This window comes from Phocoena phocoena, chromosome 1, assembly GCF_963924675.1.
Source record: "Phocoena phocoena chromosome 1, mPhoPho1.1, whole genome shotgun sequence".
Lineage (NCBI taxonomy): Eukaryota > Metazoa > Chordata > Mammalia > Artiodactyla > Phocoenidae > Phocoena > Phocoena phocoena.
In genome coordinates, this window is record NC_089219.1 from 99,249,642 (window position 1) to 99,272,777 (window position 23,136).

Consider the following 23,136-nt stretch of genomic DNA (forward strand, 5'->3'; position numbering starts at 1 on the left):
AATGCTATTTGTAGCAACATGGATGGAACTAGAGATTATCATACTAAGTGAAGTAAGACAGACAAAGACAAATATCATATGGTACCACTTATATATGGAATCTAAAGAAACGATACAAATGAACTAATTTACAAAACATACAGACATAGAAAACAAACTTATGGTTACCAAAGGGGAAGTGGGGGAGGGATAAATTAGGAGCTTGGAATTAGCAGATACAAACTACTATATATAAAATAGATAAACAACAGGGACATGCTGTATACCACAGGGAACTATATTCAATACCTTGTAATAAACTATAATGGAAAAAATTATGAAAAAGAATATTTTCTTTTAAAAATAATACTCTTCTTTCTTCCTCCACATCCCAGTCCCAAACATTCAATCTTCTCCCTTAATAGGCAGCTCAGTTTGGAACCATTTTGCTGATTTTGAACTTAGCAGTCCTTCCAGGTTGTGAGTTCTTATACTTACCCCTTTGATCCAGAATAAGAAAGAGCTCTCTCCAGCCCCATTGTCTCACCTCACAGTTAGGAAATAGAGATCAAACACAAGGATGTTTTAAGACATAAAAAGAAAAGATGTATGTGAAGTCACTTTGCAAACTGTAAAGCACTGCAAAAATATCAAATATTATCTCATGGAAGAAGACTTCTCAAACAGCTGAGAAGAGTACTTCTACTAATGTCTCTCTAGATACTTGTCTTTTGAATGATGACACTTGTCCCCAGGGGCCAGGAAGGATCAGGTCAGTATCAGGAAGGAGGCTTCTTTAAATCACTGATGAGAAAGGATGAAGAAAGAGGGGGCACCTGTGGAAAGTCATTTTCAGATGCATCTCATCTGCCTGGACAACCACTGGCTTCAGGCATCCACTGGTGGGGCAGATTAGAGAAGCGTAAAGAAGGCATCCAGGGAGGTGCAAGTCACAATGTTGAGATGGTGGCAAACCAGAACCCCAAGACCTTCAGGCAGACCGCTTCTGCAGTCAGGGGCAGAGATACACCCAGGCCGCACTCTAAATTCACTCTGCCGGGCAGAAGAGGAGCTGATTCATGTCTCCAGCAGGTATGACAGAGAAAATTCAAATTGATCAAAACTTAAATATTCATAGGACATTATTCATTAAGATTCATCTCACTGAGTGGATGAAATGAGGCAAGGGAAGAAATTAGCTTGCTTGAGAGTGTCAAAGTGATTATGTGATTAAATTGCAATTTATAATTTCTCCTTCAAAAAAAGCATTACTTCTTTTTTTTTTTTTTTTTTTTTTGCGGTACGCGGGCCTCTTACTGTTGTGGCCTCTCCAATTGCGGAGCACAGGCTCGGCGGCCATGGCTCACAGGCCCAGCCACTCCACGGCATGTGGGATCTTCCCGGACCGGGGCACGAACCCGTGTCCCCTGCATCGGCAGGCGGACTCTCAACCACTGCGCCACCCGGCGCAGTTATTTAAATAATTATTTAAAAATAATTTTAAACCACCAAATTAGATGACCTCTCATAAGCCCCTTCCAGCCCAGAAACTTGATTCTGATTCTCTGACTTCAGTGGTATAAAAACAAGGTGTACTCCGAGCTAGACAGTCTCCATTTTCTCCCCTTACCACTCACTTTGAGAAGAGATGCAGTCTGTCTGTCGGTCTGCCTTTCTAGAATCCAGAGTCTAGCTAAAATGCTATGTATGGGTACGGAGCCAGATGGCTAACTGTTTATCTCACTCTGTCTCTCTGTCTTCTCCCATCTTGTCTTCTCACTGTCTCTATAATTCTGTGTGTCTCTACTGCTATTGCCCAGTGAAGATTTAGAGGCTGGCTCCAGCAGCTGAGAAGGGTGGTATTAATTCCAAGCTCGTTTCCAAACACCAAGGAGGCCTGCCCGGGTTAATTAGCTGTGCAGGCTTTTCTTCAAGTGCAGGCTTTTCTTCAAGTGAGCGAGCCGGCAGGGTTTTTTACAGCTCTGTCACTGTGGTTATTTTTCGTTTTCTGTTTTATTTGGAAATACATTCATCTGACAATAAATAACACCCGCCATGACTAAGGCCAATAAAAGCAGGGAGCAGCCCCTCCAGGGGTTTGGGGGGGGCCATGGTCAGGAGACTTTGAGGCCCAGTCTCCCTACCCCGAGAGGTGTTTTCAGGCCCTTGGAGAGGCAGGGAGGATGTAGGTGAGGCCAGTGAGAGGAGGCTAGAGGAAGAGGCAGGACCAAGGTGTGTGGACACGGCTACAAGTGAAGAAGAAATACCCACTGGTGAGCAGAGCCCACAGCAAGGGGGCAGGGGCCTGAGGGTCTTACATAAAAGGCATTGAGGGTGGGCCTGCCTCATGATAGAGTGAAGGCAGATGATTTGGTTCCAGGCCCCAATGCTGTGTGATCTCAGGGAAGTGTCTAACCTCCATGATTCAGTGTCCTCACTCTTATAATGAGAAGGATAATAATCACTTTCTACTCAAAGTGGTTACGAATACCTAGGAGACAATGGAAATAAATATGCTACACAAACAAAAGAGATTCTCCTCTTTCAGATGAAAAGAATCACTCAGGTAGACAATCCTGGGGTGTGTGGTCAGGACCCTAGGCCACCCCGGGAACAAACTAATCTGAAAATGTTAGAGAAGGGATTTGATGAGGAAGCATCAGCCTTCTGTCCAAAGGGTCTGTACTGATGACTTCAGCATGATCACAGAGCTTGGCCCATTTACAAGTTGACCACAATCTCACCATGGCTAGTTCAGCTCTTGCACAAGCCCCAACAGGGCAGATTCTGTTAATCCAAACAAAAATTATTATGGGAAGTATTTCACACTGATCTACAAGTAGTTACTTAGGGCTTTAGGGATGATAGAGGGGGAGGGCTTTAGGGATGATAGATAGGGATGATAGAGAAGGACCACAGTATAAAACCAAAGAGGCAGAACAAAATATTGGTAGAGGGTATGAGCTTGGGATTTAAATCGCCTGTTTATATCACTTTATGACTATAAGCCTTAGAGAAGCTATTTAACATTTTACCTCCTTTTAGTTTTCTCATCTATAAAATGGGCATAATAATGGCACCTAGCTCCTTGGATTGCGGTGTGAGGACTGAATGAGATGAAGTAGGTGACATGCTTAGGACAGTATATGGCACATGGCAAGAGTTCAATAAACACTAGCTATCCTTATAACACATAAAAACTAGGCAGGACACGGATAAATAACTCACACACATATGAACTTACTACCAATTGAGAGCCTGAGTGCACAGTATACAATTTCATTCTGGTGGGATTTAATCAAGGAATGCTTCCAGGAAGAAGAGCAACTTCAGCACAGTTAAAAGGAGAAGAGACAGGATATTCTTGTGTACTGCTGGGCAGATCTTCACATGTTTTCCCATTAATGCTAGAACTGCAGCCAAGGACACAAGAGCCAAGTAACCCGCAGAGAAGTACTAGCAAGCCACCAGCAGATGGAGCCAGCCTCCTCCACACGGAGCTGATGGAGGCACCAGAACCCCTGAAATCAACCAGCATCCAGCCCACCTCCAGTCAGAATAGAAAAGCACCGAGAGACAAGGAGAGAGTCCCCAGGCCTGTGTGGACAGGTTAGGCCTTCTTCTCCCCTGCGGAGAAGAGATGGGAGTGCTTTCCTGCCCCAATACAAAGGGAAAGAGAATGCACAGACCCTACCATGCCTCAGAGGCTCAGAGCATCGCCAAAGAGTCCTTTGCTTCTGGGAGCCAAGGGCTGCAGCCCAGTGCTCTGTCTGTTCCACTTCTCCACTGTAAGAAAGAAGAGCAGAGCTCTTGACATTCATAGCCTGAGGTCTAGGATTATACTTGAATATAAAGACTGATACCCACTTCAGGCCTGGAGATTCTGAAATTGGGAGGCCCACGGCAATAGCCTACCCAGCAGAGCTTGAAGGGACTTGGTACAGCATGAGTGGGAAGAAGATGGGAGACAGCTCTCCCATCCTAGATCCAGGTGGCCCTTGAAAGGCCACAGTCACTCCAGCAAGCCCTGTAGCTCCATGTGGAGATGCACAAAAGTCAGCTCCAGGGCAGAAGCCAAAGGTTTGCCCAGGTTGCTGCTGAATCAAAAGTTGGATACCTAAGCCAAAGAATGGAGTAGTTGGGAGCCTAGATCACTGGTGAGGCCAAAGGGAGATGCAGCTGAGGGGGCTGGGGGTAAGAGGAAAGGATGGTCCTCAGTGATTGAGGAAGGCTGTGGTGAAATCTTCAGCTTCTAACAGAACCAGAAAGAACCAAGAAGGGGTAAAGGATGCACGACACCTCCCTTGCCCTCATAGGTCATGTCAAGAGGCCTCTTACTCCCCATCCCTCCTTCCAGCCTCAAACAGAGATGCTAAGGCCTTGAAACGGAGGAGGATGGGCGCCCTCAAGCCAGTCCCCACTTCCCTTCTACTGCCCCAAACAACCAGGGCCCAGCTCTAGCTTATGCTGGCGGGGAGGGAAAAGAAGAGCTTTGAATCAAGTTTGCAATGAAAGTTTTAAAAATGTAAAAGATTGAGTCTTAATTACCGGAATGAGACTGTTGTAGTAACTGAAAGTGGCTGGAAAGTTATGGAACCGGACCAAGACATCGTTAAGGGAGCTGCTCCCAACAGGAAAGAGAGATCTGGCTCCATATAGCCAGGGGCAGTTACTGGAAGAAATAAAATTGTTTTGTGCTTATATTCCAACAAGTTGAGACTCCCCAGTAAATCAGGCCCAATTACATGCACACAGGAAGTAAAAGGACCTAGGAGACCTGTGTTCCTATGGTCAGAGCACCCTGAGGAAGGATAATGACTCGCACAGAACACATCCTGCTCTTTCCCATTCAGGTGCTGTCTCGCATCCCAGGGTAGAGACCTTAAGTGAAGGAGGGGAAATCTGTCCTCAGGCTTTTAACGAGGCACTTAGAAAGAGGAACACGACTGTTTCTTCTTACAGGAATCATCAATGGATGTGCTTGCAGGCAGCTGAAAGAGATGGTGCAATTTGCTTACTTCTGGTGCATTCCAGGAAGCATTACTTCTGCCTCATACTAACATCCTCCAGTAGTCCCCGCCTGGAACAACCAACAACCACAGAGGTCTTTTGAGTTTCCAGGCTGCAAAAGGCAGGAGAGGAACAAGTCAGGGGACACTACCGGTCCTGGGACACAGAGGCAGCACATCCAGAGTGTCAGAAGACTGCCATAGGGGCTTGATTCCCTAGTGGAAAATGAGAGGAAACAAAGTTTCTAAAGAGCAGGGTGGGAACTGGTTCATAGAACAGGATGTTCCCTTGGCTAATTTCCACCTAGGGCAAAGGGAGGAACATTACTGAATGTCTGGACTGTATCAGGCACCATGTTCATCCTCACCTTGTTTAATCCTCCCACAACCCTGTAAGAAAGGCCTTCTCTCCATTTTACAGCTGAGGAAACTGAGTCAGAGTAGTTGCCTAAGGTTACATGTTGCTGGGATATGAACCTCAGGTCTGTCTGTATAGCATGCATGGAGATTTGCTACTATTGCCCCTTCAGTAAAGGACTTGCTGCCCTGCTTCCAAGAGTATTGGTTCTAGTTGCCCCCAGCAGTTAGTTTCTTCAGGCACCCGTCCGCTTTTGAGATACAGTCATGCTTTTCTCAGGGGTGGCTGCCAGCCAATGGATGAGCAAGACCGTGATACACAAGCCTAGCCCTTTTCTACCAACATGGAACTCCTCTAACAAGAATTTTGCCCCAGAGTGCCCCATTGGACTGGCAGAGGCTTTGTCAGGTCTGCTTCGCAGGCTGAGACCTCCTGGCCAATCCTGCTTCCTGCCTTTTCCTTTAACAGGTGTTACTCCCCTTTTGTACACTTAACTCCATTTTAGCACCTGGTTCCCAGAGAACCCAGCTGGAACTCCCTTGAAGCAACATTGCTGCAGCCCAGAGAATGGCTTCTTATTGGTAGCCTTAGCTTCACCCTTTTCAGAGGAAAACTACTAAGGTATAAGGATTAGAGGAATTCCCCAATAGTTAGTTATCCTTGACTATTAGTTGCTCAATGCTCAAAGTCAGTGGCTAGCGTTCAACTGTACTTTGAACTCTAAGTCCAAGTAAACAATTGCCCTCACTTTCTCCATTTCTCCCATGTCAATTCCACCCCTTTATTTGCCATAAAATGGGGTTGAGATATAGTTTTATTGTATGTTGTGCTTAATGAGAATGCTTTATGATTCCTGTCTTTCATTTAAAAGCAGATGAGCACAAACAAACAAAAAATGTATAAATTGTACTTCATCAAAATTTAAAACTGTGGGACTTCCCTGGTGGTGCAGTGGTTGAGGATCTGCCTGCTAATGCAGGGGACACAGGTTCGAGCCCTGGTCTGGGAAGATCCCACATGCCGCAGAGCAACTAGGCCCGTGAGCCACAACTACTGAGCCTGCGCGTCTGGAGCCTGTGCTCCGCAACAGGAGAGGCCGCGACAGTGAGAGGCCCACGCACCGCGATGAAGAGTGGCCCCTGCTTGCCACAACTAGAGAAAGCCCTCACACAGAAATGAAGACCCAACACAGCCAAAAATAAATAAATAAATAAAATTTAAAAGAAATTAAAACTGTGAAGCAAAGAGAATACTTCCTAATTCATTCTATGAGGTCAACATTACCCTAATACCAAAACAGATAAAGACATTACCCAAACAAAAACCAAAAAAACCTACAGACCAATATATAATACACCACAACCACATGGGATTTGTCCCAGGTATGCAAGGCTAGTTCAACATTTGAAAATCTATTAATGTAATCATCACATCAACAGGCTAAAAAGGAAAAATCACATGATGATATCAATAGATGCAGAAAAAGCATTTGACAAAATCCAACAGCAATTCATGATGAGAACACTCTGTAAGATAGGATTAGAGGGAAACTTAACCTGATAAAGAATATCTATAAAAACCTACATCTAATATCATACTTAATTGTGAGAAACTTGAATCTTCCCCACTAAGATCAGAAAGTAAGGATTCCCCTCTCACCAGTGCTTTTCAACATTGTACAGAAAGTACTACTTAATGCAATAAGACAAGAAAAAGTATACATTTTGGGGAGGAAGACATAAAACTGTCCTTGTCCACAGATGGCATGATCATCTATCAATGTGTAGAAAATCTGAAAGGACTGACCAAAAAAAAGAAAAAACCTCCTGGAACTAATTAGTAATTATAGCAAGGTTGCAGGATATGAGGTTAATATATAAAAGTCAGTCACCTTCCTATATACCAGCAACGAACACGTGGAATTTGAAATTAAAAGCATGATGTCATTTACATAAGCACCACCCAAAAATGAAACACTTAATTATAACTCCAACAAAATATGTACGAGATCTATATAAGGAAAAATATAAAACTCTGATGAAAAAAATCAAAGAATTAAATAAATGGAGAGTTCCATTTATTTAATAAATTCCATGTTCATGAGTAGGAAGAAAATATTGTCAAGATATTATTCTTCTTTCCAATAGTTCTTTCCAACTTGATCTATAGATTCAATGTGATCCCAATCAAAATCCTAGAAAATTATCTTGTGGTGTTGATAAACTGATTGCAAAAGTTATATGGAGAGACAAAAGACTCAGAATAGCCAACACAACAGTGAAGGAGAAGAACAAAATCAAAGGACTAATAGTAACTGACTTCAGGACTTCTTAAAGCTATACTAATCAAGACAGTGTGGTATTGGCAAAAATATATATATACAAACAAGTCAATTGAACACAAAAGACAAAAGAAAGCCCAGAAATAGACCCACATAAATATAGTCAACTGATCTATCAAAGAGGAACAGATGCAGTACAATGGAGCAAATAAAGTCTTTTCAACAAATGATGCTGTGACAATAAATATCCACAGGCAAAAAAATAATAATAATTTAGACATAGACTTTGTGCCCTTCACAAAAATTAACAAAAAGTGCTCATAGACCTACATGTAAAACAAAAAAATATAGGAACTCCTGGAAGATAACACAGGAGAAAACTTAGACGACCTTGGATATGGCAATGACTTTTTAGATACAACGTGAAAGGCATGATCCATGAAAGATGTAATTTATAAGCTGGACTTCATTCAAATTGAAAATAACTGTTCTCTGAAAGACAATGTCAAGAGAATGAGAAGACAAGTCACAGCCTAGGAGAAAATGCTTGCAAAAAATATATATCTTATAAAGAACTGTTATCCAAAAGTACAAAGAACTCTTAAAACTCAATAAGAAAACAAACAATTACGAAGTGGGCCAAGGACCTGAACAAACACCCTACAAAGAAGATATACAGATGGAAAATAAGCATATGTAAAGTGCTTCACATCATACGTCACCAGGAAATTGCAAATTAAAACAACTAAAAGATAACACCACACACTTAGAATGGCCAAAATCCAAAAACACTGATAAACCAAATGCTTTCAAGGATGTGGGACAACAGGAACCCTCATTCATTGCTGGTGGAGATGCAAAATGGTACAGCAGCTTTGGAAGACAGTTTGGTGGTTTCTTACAAAACTAACCATACTCCTACCATACAATTCAGCAATCATGCTCCTTGGTATTTACTCAAAGGAGTTGAAACCTTATATCCACACAAAAAAACTGCACACAGATGTTTATAGTATCTTTATCCATAATTGCCAACACTTGGAAGCAAACAAGATGTCTTTCAGTAGGTGAATGGATAAATAAACTGTAGTACATCCAGACAATGAAATACCATTCAGTGCTAAAAAAAAAAACTGAGTTATCAAACCATAAAAAGACATGGAGAAACCTTAAATGCATATTACTAAGTGAAAGAAGCCATAATGAAAAAGCTACATACTATATGATTCCAACAATATGACATCACAGAAAAGGCAAAACTATGGAGACAGTAAAAAGATCAGTGGTTGCCAGAGGCGAGAGGTGGGGAAGGATGAATAGAGCATAGTCAATTTTTAGGGCAGCAAAAATACTCTGTATGATACTATTATGATGGATACATGTCATTATACATTTGTCCAAAACCATAGACTGTACAATACCAACAGTGAACCCTAATGTAAACTATGGACTTTGGGTGATCATGATGTGTCAGTGTAGGTTCCTCAATTGTAACAAAAGTACCACTCTGGTGGGGGATGTTGATAATGAGGGCATAATGCACTTTTGAAGGGGCAGGGAATATATGAGAACTCTGTACCTTCCTCTCTATTTTGCTGTCCACCTAAAACTGCTCTGAATAAAAATGAAGTCTTTTTTTAAAAATTTAAAACTTTTGTGCTTCAAAGGACACTATCATGAAAGTGAGAATACAACCCACAAAATGGGAGAGATATTTGCAAACATATATCTGATAAGAAACTAGTATCCAGAACATATAAAGAAATCTTACAACTCAGCAATAAAAAGACAGATAACCCAATTAAAATGGGCAAAGAATGTGAATAGATATTTCTCAACAAAAATATACAAATAGTCAATAAATACATGAAAATATTCAACATCATTAGTCATTAAGAAAATGCAAACCAAAACCACAATAGCATACTACTTCACACCCACTAGAATGGCTATAATTTAAAAAAAATAAAAGAAAGAAAAGAAGAGAAAGAACAGTAACAAACATTGGAGAGGATGTGGAGCAATTGGAATTCTTATGCATTGCTGCTAAGAGGGTAAAATAGTACAGCCACTTCAGAAAATGTTTGTCAGTTTCTTAGAAAGTTATACATAGAATTACAATATGACCAAGCAATTGACCTCTTCAGTACATACCTAAAAGAAATGAAAACATATATTTATACAAAAACTTGAGGGACTTCCCTGGTCATCCAGCAGTTAAGACTCCACCCTTCCACTGCAGGGGTGTGGGTTTGATCTCTGGTTGGGGAGCTAAGATCCCACATATCATGCAGTGTGGTCAAAAAAAAAAACCAAACTTGAGACTTCCCAGGTAGTCCAGTGGTTAAGACTCCATACTTCCACAGCAGGGGCTGCGGGTTCAATCCCTGGTAGGGAAACTAAGATCCTGCATGCCGTGTGGCATAGCCAAAAAAAAAACCAAAACAAAACTCATACATGAATGTTCATAGCAGCATTATTCATCATAACCAAAAAAGTGAAAAGAACCCAAATGCACATCAATTGATGAATGGATAAATTGTAGTATATTCATACAATGGAATATTATTCAGCCATGAAAATGATTGAAGTATTGATATATGCTACAACATGGATGAACCTTGAAAACATTATGCTATGTGAAGAAGTTATAAACAGAAGGCAATATGTTGTATAATTCAACTTATATTATATGTTCAGAATAGGCAAATTTATAGAGACAAAAAGTAGATTAGTGTTTGCTGGGGGCTGGGATGAGAGAGAAATGGGAGTGACTGTTTAATGGGTGCAGGGTTTCTTTTTGGGGTGATGAAAATGTTCTGGAGTTAGATAGTGGTGGTGGTTGCATAACTTTGTAAATATACTAAAAACCACTGAAATGTGTACTTTAACGAGTAAGCTTTGTGGTATGTGAATTATAGCTCTACAAAAAACCCCTAAAACTGTAAAATTTCTAAAAAAAAGAAAAAAAAACAGAAAAAATCTTTTGTGAACTTGGGTTAGGAAGAGATTTTTTAGAAATGGCACCAAAAGCACAATCCATAAAAGAAAAAAATTGATAAGTTGGGCTTCATCAAAATAAAATGTTTGATCTATGAAAGACACTGCTAAGAGAATAAGATAACAAGCCATATACTTGGAGAATCTCTTTGTAGAACATGTATCTGATAAAGGACTCATGTCCAGAATATATAACAAACTCTAAAAAACTCAATAATAAGAAAGCAAACAACCAGTTTTTTAAATGGGCTGAAGATTTGAACAGACACTTCAACAACAACAAAAAATTGGCAGATGGAAAATAAATATATGAAAACATACTCAGCATAATTAGTCACTAGGGAAATGCAAATTTAAAACCATAAGAGGTACTGCTTTGTATCTATTGGTATGGCTAAAATTAAAGAGATGGCCATACAAGTGTTGGCAAGAATATGTAACAGCTGAAACTTTCATGGTTCAACCATTTTAGAAGACTGTCTGGCAGGTTTTTATTATTTCTAAGTTAAACATATTCCCACCATACTCCAAGATATTGACCCAAAAGAAAAGACAAAACAAGTGCATAAAAGACTTGTATAAAAATATTCATAACAACTTTATTTGTTATAGCCAAAAACTGGAAACAACACATATGCCTATCATCAGTAGAATGGAGGTCTATTCATACAACTGAGTACTACTCGGCAATGAAACAGCATGAACTATTGATACACACAACAATACAGACGAATCTCAAAATACTTATGCCCAGCCAGACAAAAAAGGAGTACATATTGTATGATTCCATTTATATAAAATTTTAGAAAATGCAAACTAACCTATAGTGACAGAAAGATTAGTGGTTGCCAGAAGCAAGAAGAGGAAGAGGCAGGAGAGGGTGGAAAAGAGAGAATACAAAGGGCACAGGGGAACTTTCAGTGATGGATGTGTTCACTGTCTTGACTGTGGTAATGGTTTCATAGGTGTGTTAAAACTTATAAAGTGGTGGGAGGGATAAATTAGGAGTTTGGGATTAACATATACACACTACTATATATAAAATAGATAACCAACTAGGACCTACTGTATAGCACAGGGAACTATACTCAATATTTTGTAATAACCTATAGGGGAAAAGAATCTGGAAAAAAATAGATATATACGTATGTATAACTGAATCACTTTGGTGTACACCTGAAACTAATACAACATTGTAAATCAACTATACTTCAATAAAACAATTAATTTTTTTAACTTATGAAATTGTAAATTTTAAATATGTGTAGTTTATTGTATGTCAGTTATAAATTCAGTAAAGCTAGAGAAAGAGCATTCATGAGTGAAGATATAACTTATTGTACAATATCCTACAAGGTGGGAAAAGTCCCACTTAGATTCTGCTCCCAAGACTTTTAGTGCTTTAGGATGGAATGATCCCAGAAGGCCCAGAAAGCTGACCCTTCCCCAGATCTTTTATACAAAATTTTCCCTTATTAGAGCTTCTGGGGAAGCTGACCCTTCCCCAGATCTTTTATACACATTTTTCCCTTATCTTTTCCACAAATTTTTCCCTTATTAAATTTTTCCCTATTCCTTTCCCTCACATCTTTCAAGCCCAGCTCAAATCTAATCTACTCCTTGAAACTTTCCTTGACTTCTCCAGGCAAGGTTTGTGGCTCAGTCTGTGCTCTCCTAGCACCTGAGAATCCAGTAATATATCCCCTTGACATCCTAGGAGACAAGATTCACGGTTTCAGCTGTTCCCCCCAAATCCTAAAGGTCCACCACTTGCACTGACTTCTCATCTTACTGAGCCACAAATTTGATTCCAGCCAGTTATGAAGTCCCTACAGAGGAGGGACTGGAGGTAGGTAGGGGCTAGGTGAACTCATCATCTCAGCTTTCATAGCCCAACTCAGCTTGCTTGGTCTCTACTTGTTATAAAAGCTTTTTTTTCCCTTTAAGAAGAATTGACTGCCTGATAAAAAGCTATCAGCTTGTGGTGGAAATGATGAGTGAGTGAAGCAGTCCAAAAAAGCGATGGTTCTTAGCCAGAAAATAGCTTTATAAATTAATCTTTTATTAAGAATCTGGGTTTAAGACTGTGCGCCTGGTGTTTTGTGAATGTGGCTGGGGCAGCAGAGTGAGGTGAGGGGAGGCTGCATCCAGTCCCTCCACCTTCCTTCAATACTTCGTTTTTAAACATTGGATTTTTATTTGAAAAAGAAGTTTGGTTTTGCATTTAAAAAGGACAGCATTGGGACTTCCTTGGTAGCACAGTGGTTAAGAATCCGCCTGCCAATGCAGGGTACACAGGTTCGAGCCCTGGTGCGCGAAGATCCCACATGCCATGGAGCAACTACGCCTGTGCACAACAACTACTGAGCCTGCACCCTAGAGCCCGAGAGCTACAACTACTGAGCCTGCGTACCACAACTACTGAAGCCCGCGTACCCACAGCCCATGCTCCACAACTAGAGAAGCCATCGCAATGAGAAGCCTGTGCACCACAACGAAGAGTAGCCCCCACTCGCCGCAACTAGAGAAAGCCCCCGCATAGCAACAAAGACCCAACACAGTCAAAAATAAATAAATTTTTTTCAAATGACAACATTGGGGGACCTTCAAGATGGTGGAGGAGTAAGACGTGGAGATCACCTTCCTCCCCACAAATACATCAAAAATACATCTACATGTGGAACAACCCCTACAGAACACCTACTGAACCCTGGCAGAAGACCTCAGACTTCCCAAAAGGCAAGAAACTCCACACATACCTTGGTAGGGCAAAAGAAAAAACAGAGACAAAAGAATAGGGACGGGACCTGCACCTCTGGGAGGGAGCTGTGTAGAAGGAAAAGTTTCCACACACTAGGAAGCCCCTTCACTGGTGGAGACGGGGAGTGGGCGGGGGGGGGGGAAGCTTCAGAGCCATGGAGGAGAGCGCAGCAACAGGGGTGCGGAGGGCAAAGTGGAGAGATTCCCGCACAGAGGATTGGTGCTGACCAGCACTCACCAACCTGAGAGGATTGTCTGCTCACCCGCCAGGATGGGTGGGGGCTGGGAGCTGAGGCTCAGGCTTCAGAGGTGAGACCCCAGGGAGAGGACTGGGGTTGGCTGCATGAACACAGCCTGAAGGGGGCTAGTGCACCACAGCTAGTCGGGAGGGAGTCCAGGAAAAAGTCTGGAACTGCCTAAGAGTCAAGAGACCATTGTTTCAGGGTGTGCAAGGAGAGGGGATTCAGAGCACTGCCTAAAACGAACTTCAGAGATGGGCGCGAGCCTCGGCTATCAGCGTGGACACCAGAGACGGGCATGAAACGCTAAGGCGGCTGCTGCAGCCACCAAACATCCTGTGGGCAAGCACAGGTCACTATCCACACCTCCCCTCCCAGGAGGCTGTGCAGCAGGCCAGGGTCCTGTGATTCAGGGACAGCTTCCCCGGGAGGACACACAGCTCACCTCAGGCTGGTGCAACGTCATGCTGGCCTCTGTCACCGCAGGCTCGCCCCACATTCCGTATCCCTCCCTCCCCCCGGCCTGAGTGAGCCAGAGCCCCATAATCAGCCGCTCCTTTAACCCCATCTTGTGTGGGCGAAGAACAGACTCAGAGGGCAACCTACACGCAGAGGCGGGGCCAAATCCGAAACTGAGCCCCGGGAGCTGTGTGAACAAAGAAGAGCAAGGGAAATCTCTCCTTGCAGCCTCAGAAGCAGCGGATTAATTCTCCACAATCAACTGGATGTACCCTGCATCTGTGGAATACCCGAAGAGACAACAAATCATCCCAAAATTGAGGCAGTGGACTTTGGGAGCAACTGTAGACTTGGGGTTTGCTATCTGCATCTAATTACTTTCTGGTTTTATGTTTATCTTAGTTTAGTATTTAGAGCTTATTATCATTAGTAGATTTGTTTATTGATTTGGTTGCTCTCTTCCTTTTTTATATTTTTTTTCCTTTTTCTCTTTTTGTGAGTGTGTATGTGTATACTTCTTTGTGTGATTTTGTCTGTATAGATTTGCTTTTACCATTTGTCCTAGGGTTCTGTCTGTCTGGGGGGGATTTGTTTTCTTTTTTGGAGTTTTTTGGTAAAGTTTTTAGTGCTTGTTATCATTGGTGGATGTGTTTATTGGCTGGGGTGCTCTCTTCTTTCTTTCTTTATTACTTTTTTATTTTAATTTTTTAATTTTATTTTTACTTTCTTCCTTTCTTTTTTTTTCTCCCTTTTCTTCTGAGCTGTGTGGCTGACAGGGTCTTGGTCCTCCAGCCAGGTGTGAGGCCTGAGCCTCTGAGGTGGGAGAGCCGAGTTCAGGACACTGGTCCACCAGAGACCTCCTGGCCCCACGTAATATCAATTAGCTAGAGGTCTCCCAGAGATCTCTGTCTCAACGCTAAGACCCAGCTCCACTCAATGACCACCAAGCTACACTGCTGGACACCCTATGCGAAACAACTGGCAAGACAGGAACACAACAACACCCATTAGCAGAGAGGCTGCCTAAAATCATAATAAGGTCACAGACACACCAAAACACACCACTGGACGCGGTCCTGCCCATCAAAAAGACAAGATCCAGGTTCATCAACCAGAACACAGGCCCCAGTTCCCTCCACCAGTAAGCCTACACAACCCACTGAACAAACCTTACCCACTGGGGGCAGACACCAAAAGCAATGGGAACAACAAACCTGCAGCCTGCGAAAAGGAGACCCCAAACACGGTAAGTTAAGCAAAATGAGTAGACAGAGAAACACACAGCAGGTGAAAGAGCAACGTAAAAACCCACCAGACCAAACAAATGAAGAGGAAATAAGCAGTCTACCCGAAAAAGAATTCAGAGTAATGATAGTAAAGATGATCCAAAATCTTGGAAATAGAATGGAGAAAATACAAGAAAGTTTTAGCAAGGAAGTAGAAGAACTAAAGAACAAACAAAGAATGATGAAAAACACAATAAATGAAATTTAAAATTCTCTAGAAAGAATCAATAGCAGAATAACTGAGGCAGAAGAACAGATAAGTGACCTAGAAGATAAAAAAGTGGAAATAACTACTGCAGAGCAGAATAAAGAAAAAAGAATAAAGAACTGCGGACAATCTCAGAGACCTCTGGGACAACACTAAATGCACCAACATTCGAATTACAGGGGTCCCAGAAGGAGAAGAGAAAAGGAAAGGGACTGAGAAAATATTTGAAGAGATTATAGTTGAAAACTTCCCTAACATGGGAAATGAAATAGTCAATCAAGTCCAGGAAGCACAGAGAGTAACATACACGATAAATCCAAGGAGAAACATGCCAAGAAACATTAATCAAACTACCCAAAATTAAATACAAAGAAAAAATATTAAAAGCAGCAAGGGAAAAGCAACAAATAACTTACAAGGGAATCCCCATAAGGTTAACAACTGATCTTTCAGCAGAAACTCTGCAAGCCAGAAGGGAGTGGCAGAACATATTTAATGGGATGAAAGGGAAAAACTACAACCAAGATTACTCTACCCAGCAAGGATCTCGTTCAGATTCAATGCAGAAATTAAAAGCTTTACTGACAAGCAAAAGCTAAGAGAATTCAGCACCACCAAACCAGCTTTACAACAAATGATAAAGGAACTTCGCTAGGCAGGAAACACAAAAGAAAGAAAAGACATACAATAACAAGCCCAAAACAATTAAGAAAATGGGAATAGGAACATGCCTGTCGATAACTACCTTAAATGTAAATGGATTAAATGCTCCCACCAAAAGACATAGACTGGCTGAATGGATACAAAAACAAGACCCGAATATATGCTGCCTACAAGAGACCCATTTCAGACCTAGGGGCACATACAGACTGAAAGTGAGGGGATGGAAAAAGGTATTCCATGCAAATGGAAATCAAAAGAAAGCTGGAGTAGCAGTTATCATATCAGACAAAATAGGCTTTAAAATAAAGATTATTACAAGAGACAAAGAAGGACACTGCATAATGATCAAGGGATCAATCCAAGAAGAAGATATAACAATTATAAATATTTATGCACCCAACACAGGAGCACCTCAATACATAAGGCAAATGCTAACAGCCGTAAAAGGGGAAATAGACAGAAACACAATCATAGTAGGGGACTTTAACACCCCACTTCCGCCAATGGACAGATCATTCAAAACGAAAATAAATAAGGAAACACAGCTTTAAATGACACATTAATCAAGATGGACTTAATTGATATTTAGAGGACATTCCATCCAAAACCAGCAGAATGCACTTTCTTCTCAAGTGCTCATGGAACGTTCACCAGGATAGATCATATCTTGGGTCACAAATCAAGCCTTGGTAAATTTAAGAAAATTGAAATTGTATCAAGTATCTTTTCCAACCACAATGCGAGTTATTTGTAGTGAGGTGGATGGACCTAGAGACTGTCATACAGAGTGAAGTAAGTCAGAAAGAGAAATACAAAATACCATATGCTAACACATATATATGGAATCTGAAAAAAAAAAAAAGATGGTTCTGAAGAATCTAGGGACAGGACAGGAATAAAGATGCAGACGTAGAGAATGCACTTGAAAACACAGGGAGGAGAAAGGGTAAGCTGGGATGAAGTGAGAGAGTGGCATGGGCATATATACAGTACCAAATGTAAAATAGATAGCTAGTGGGAAGCAGCCGTATAGCACAGGAAGATCAGCTTGGTGCTTTGTGACCACCTAGAGGGGTGGGATTAGGAGGGTGTGAGGGAGACGCAAGAGGGAGGAGATTTAGAGATATGTGTATCTGTATAGCTGATTCACTTTGTTATACAGCAGAAACTAACACACCATTGTAAAGCAATTATACTCCAATAAAGATGTTAAAAACTAAAATCTTAGTTGTACTTTACAGCGTTTTATGGGGAGAAGTTATACACTACAGTGGCATTAACAGGATTGGAAATTTGAAAAGGCTTTGGACCTTGCCCTTCAATAATGTCAAAACCTCCCAGTAGCTCTAGTGAGTACTCATCCCATTGCATTATAATTATGAGTCTAGACTCTAGAGCTGTATTGTCTGGGCTCAAATACCAGTTCACTTCATAGCTGGGTGGGTGACCTTGAACAGGTTGCTCAACCTCTGGGTACCTTGATTTCGTCATCTTTAAAATGGCAAGTAAAATATTACCTGCCTAATAGAGTTGATTTAAATGATTCAATATGGCAATACATAAAAAGCACTTAAGTCAGTGTCTGGTCCATCAAAAAGTGCTCAATAAATGTTAGTCGTTAGTCTGAGGATTTCCTCTGGGGCAGAGTTTATTAGGGACCTTTGCAAAATTTTCTAGCTCTCCAGCGGCTCATATAGCTCTTGGCACATGGTGTGTGCTCAATAAGAGTTAAAAGAATGGGTGAATGACTCAGCAAGTGGATGAGTTATGGCTCTGCTGCCACTTTGTTCCTAAAGCCAAAATTCTGTCTGGTATAACGGAGGCATTTGGCTTGGCTTATCTGGTATCCAGACAGCACTAATGTGGTCAACGTCCCCACCACTGCCACTTTCTCCTTTGCTATCAATCTGTAACTATGAGAATCATGGTACTGTGACTGGGAAGGGGCAAGAGGAACAGAAAGGATGGTGGAGGATCGTAGCGGTTCCCCATTTGGCCATCATAGTAGCAAGATGACACCTAGAATCAGATAAAAGTCAACTAGAGCAGAGCTGCCTTGGGATTCAGCTGGCACCCTCGCCCCCCTAGAGTTAATTCTCAACCCAGCACCCCGAGTGACCCTATTAAAACCTAAATTAAATCATGTCACATGCCTGTACAAAACCCTCCAATGGCTCGTCATCTTATTTGGAATAAAACCCCAGACTATCACAATGGCCTACAAGGCCCTACATGCTCCAACCTGTGCTCTCTCTCCTGTCTCATCTCCTACCTTGCTCCTCTCTGCACACTCCACTCCAGGTTTCTTGCCGGATACTGACCTTCTGGCATTCCTTCAAACATACCCAGAAGACCCCTGCTTGCGGTCTTTGCACTCTCTGTTCCCTCTGCCTGGTCTGCTTTTCCCCAGCAATTCATGGTTCACTCTATCACTTCATTTAGGCCTCAGCTCAAATGCCACCTCCTCAGAGAGGCCTTCTTTGTCGACCTGTCTAAAACACATGAGAGCGGGGACTTTGTCTGTTTGATGCATTTCTCTATCCCCAACACCTTGTCGGGTGCCTAGCACATAGTACTCAATAAATACTTACTATTAGGTGAAGAAAACCCCAGGAATCCACCTGCTTTTGGCTTCTGTTTCCCTCCCAGGGCTGGGTCCTCCCCACGTGGAAGCTTCTCCCCGTAGTGGGCTGTCTGTGTCCAAAGACGGTTCCTGCACCCCCAGGAGAATAAGGTGGATTCAAGTAAGTGTATTACTGGAACAAGAGGGAGCTGCTCTTTGGTGCGGAGACTCAGGGGTCTCTGGCTTGACAAAATGAATTCACCTTTGCTGGTGTTTTCAAGAAAAGATATGAAGTATAAGGTGTTAAAGAGACAGAAGTATGGATTATCGTGACCCATTAACAACTAAAGTAATGTAGAGGGACAGAGACTGAAAAGAGAAAAAGAAGGAAAAGTCTGAATCATTGGTGATGTTCTCCCTGGGGCAGCACTCAAGAATATGCATTTTAATAAGTCCCCTGAGTGATTCTTAAGTAACCAGCTTAAGACACGTCCTTAGAAAGGCTTTTGGAGATTTAGTAAAGTATAAGGCCATACATTACGTGAGAAAGGCATGAGCTATCACAGCCAAACAGACCTGGGTTCAAATGCTGCCATCACTACTTATCATCTGTGCTATTATTTAACGTCTCAGATACCATTTCTAGTTAGAGTCGATAATGACATCTATCCTATTGCACTGTTGTGATGATTAAATCTCAGCACATGTAATGTGCCTGGAACATAGTAGATACTTAATAGGTAGTAGTTTATTACTGTTATTTTTTATGGCCTCTGTTTTCTGAGTGCTTACAACTGCCCTACAATGTTGTATTGACATTCTTGCCCCTCTACTACGTGACCTCACAGAAGTGAAAACATATAGTCAAAAGGCCCAGTTCTTCTGCATATAGCAAAGTCTTCAGCCCATACCTTCCCTAGAATTCTTCTTCCCTCCTCTAGCATAGCTCAAGGAGCATATTTTTGCTTTTACCCATTAACCATTAATAATCCTTACATTTTTAGTCTTCACTCTACCAAGGCTGTCACATATATTTCAGGACAAAAGCTTGAGAAGGACGTGGAACAGACCCCACGATCACTCACCCACAGACGTCTGGCAAAGTGGCCTGTGTGCACGTCTAGGACGTGGGTGTGCTTGGACTTAGAACTCCCCACCGCTGTGCACTCTCCACTAGGCTACATTCACCATCATCAACACCTCCTACCTTTGAGGGCAAAGAGGAAAAAGAGGCAGGGAGTATCTTGCTCCTGTTTCTTCCCGCCCCTCCTGCTTCCTGCCCCTCCTCTCGGGAGTACTGGTTGGAGAATGAGAGGGCAGCCAGTGTTGCGCTCCTAGCTTGGCTGCACAGGCTGCAAGGACGGTCTTGAAGAGCCTCTCCCATCCATATCAGAGGTTGGCTAGTGTCTGTCTTCCGGTTCTACTCAAGGCTGCCAGCCTTCTGCAACTCCACACTCCCACCTGCTGGACGCTGCCTTGCACGGATCCTGACTACCTGGGCTGTACTACTGTTTTCTGTGAATCCCCTACTCCACCTGCCTCTCTCCAGGGCTGGTTTGGGGGCCACAGAACGGGCTGAAATGGGGGAAGCACCCCTATATCTTTCCCAGTCTTACTGTAAATCTTAATCTATGATATTGCGTGAACTCTTTACTCTCTCTAAACTTCAGTCTCTCCCAGGTTGTAACCAGAGGAAGATTCAGCCCTGACTTTCCTGCCCTCCCAGCATGAAATGGACTAGAATAGGACACCCACTCTGCCAGATGGAAAGAACTGGGGCTTTGGAGAGGAAACTGCTATAAATTTGAGAACTAGGGGGATAAAAGCAGCAGCATTCTCAGTAAACAAATGAAGAAACTAAATCCCAGAGAATCAAAGTAAGCAGCTACAGGGAACAGACTTTATTTATTCATTCATTTATTCAATTACTCAGTCAGATATATTAGTTGAGGCCCTACAGTGTGCCTGGTACTCTGATACATGGATGAGAACTCCGTTGTTGGACTTTAAGTCCCTTTGCTGGGCCACTCATTACCTTTCTCCTCTCCAAATCCTTGTCACAGTTTTCCTTCTGAATGTTTTTCCCTGTGCTCTTGGTAACCTTCATTCCACTAAAAACAAATTCTACGTCCACAACACCCTCCAAGAACTTTCACTGTATCCTCCCACTCACTGTAACTAAAACCTGGCCTTGCCCCAAGGACACTGGTTCCCTTGCAGCCCTCTTGTGTGGAGGCCACTCTCCCTCCCACATGAGTTCCATTTTCCAGCCAAGAAGGGTACACTTGGGGTCAGCACTCTCCCTTCCTGCCCCCCACCCTCGCTAGAAGTTTCACACTATGGCTTTTCTACCCTCATTTAAAGCCCTCCTCAAACGAATGGTTCATTGCGCTCTACCTCTTCCTTTGCTGTCACTGACCCTGGCCCACACCAGCTGAGGACTGTCTCCACTTACCCTTACACATTAACTCCCACCATGGTCCTGAGACAACTCGCTGACTCCAACCCATCTGACATGCTAACCTCCCCCTAATTTTATCCTGATTACTTCAAATAACCTTCTATGCTGCTTTCAGCCACACTTTTCAAGGCCACACTTGGACCATTACTAGCATTGCTCTATCTCTCAAAAATTAAACTTCAACATCCCACTTGGACCACAATCCCTCCAGCTCTGTTCTATTCTTCCCACTTCACCACTCCCTGACCTCACTGAGTTCCAGCACCTTAGCCTCTTTATTGCCTCACAGTTTATCTTCCTTCCTCCCTCAACCCCAGGGCTCAGTCCTTGGAAAACCAAGCTAGACCTCTGGTCGATAAGCTGAATGACTTCTTGTCAGCCTCGTCAGCACCCTTGCTCCCTTTTCCTTCTACTCCCAAGCTCTGGAAAACCCTGGCCCCAAGTCAGTCCTACAACTGCATGCTCTGCCCTTAAGCCTGGACTCCTGGGTCCTGCTGGAGAACACTGTCTGTGCTGGCACACTTTGGTCTTCTGAAAGTTCTTCAAGGGCTATTACAAATCTGCCTCACTCTCCCCAAGGCCTCAGCAGATAACCTGTCCTCATACTTCACTGAGAAAAGTAAAGCCAAGAACTCCCTCAGCTTCTCATCCTCCTTCTCTCATAAACACATTCTGACTACCCACCACATATCCTTCCGTATGGTCTCCAGGCTCAAAGGATGCTCCTCTTCTTGTTCAGAGTCAGCCTTTCCACCTGGGCCTAAATTATCTTCTGTGGCCTCCCCACCTCTGAAATTTCTATTCCCTTCTTTTATCAGTGTATCAGTCAGGGTCCACTCAGGAGACAGAATACAAACCGGAACTGGAACAGAGGGATTTTAATATAAATAATTATTAACTATAACAGGGGATTACCCTCTAAGGAGAAAGAAAGAACTCAATGAGATACACAAATACCCGATATAGGGAGCAGCCAATACCTCTAGGACTGAGACAGAAGAGGCCCCATCCCCTCGGCTGATATCTAACCTGTGTTGGAAAGTGAGGCCTTGACCCACTGGACAGCAGAGATATTGTGCCAACAGAACTCACCAAGAAGCCACCCTCTAAGGTACCTGAAAAAGCCATCTGCATGGAAGGTCTGTGCTGTAGAGCTTGTAAGGCCACCATACACTGCCCAGGAAGCCATCTGGAGTGCCAAAGGACCTCCTTGAGGAGGTGCTGCCCTGCAGAGCTTGCTGGGAAAATACCTGTTAGGATGGTGGATTAGAAAGCCACACTCTGGTATGCTGGGAGAAGGCGCCCACAGGGAGAAGCCATCTGCTGCTGGCCACCGTGTGTGTTGCTGGTTACCACACTTGCAGCTGGCCACCATGAGCTGCTGGTGCTCTGCTGTAAGAGCCTGCCAAGAGGAACACACAGGAACCAGGAAGAGAAGCTCTTTCCTCCCAGTATCTTTTCAGTGCCCTCCACTGACAAAGCTTAAATTAACCTTGTGCCAGCTGGCAAAGGAAAAATGTAAACAGGGTCCAGCTCCATTTCCACAGAACAGGCAATGGAGAGTGTACTTGGAGCAGAGAGGCAATACATTGAAAACTGACTTAGTATCTTCCACTTCCCTTTCTTTACCAGCTTCTTTCACTCAGCCTATGAATATGTGCAAGTATTACCAATTAAACACACACACACACACACACATCTCCAGTCCCTATGCTCCCCATTAGTTATGACAATCTTTCTCATTTCCTTTTAAGTGAAGCTTCTGGAAAATATAGTCCTCACTTGTTGTTTTCTCTCTACCATATTCCTGTCACTCCTTTTTTCTACTTTAACCTGGCTCCATCTACCACTATCCACATAAATTTCTAGA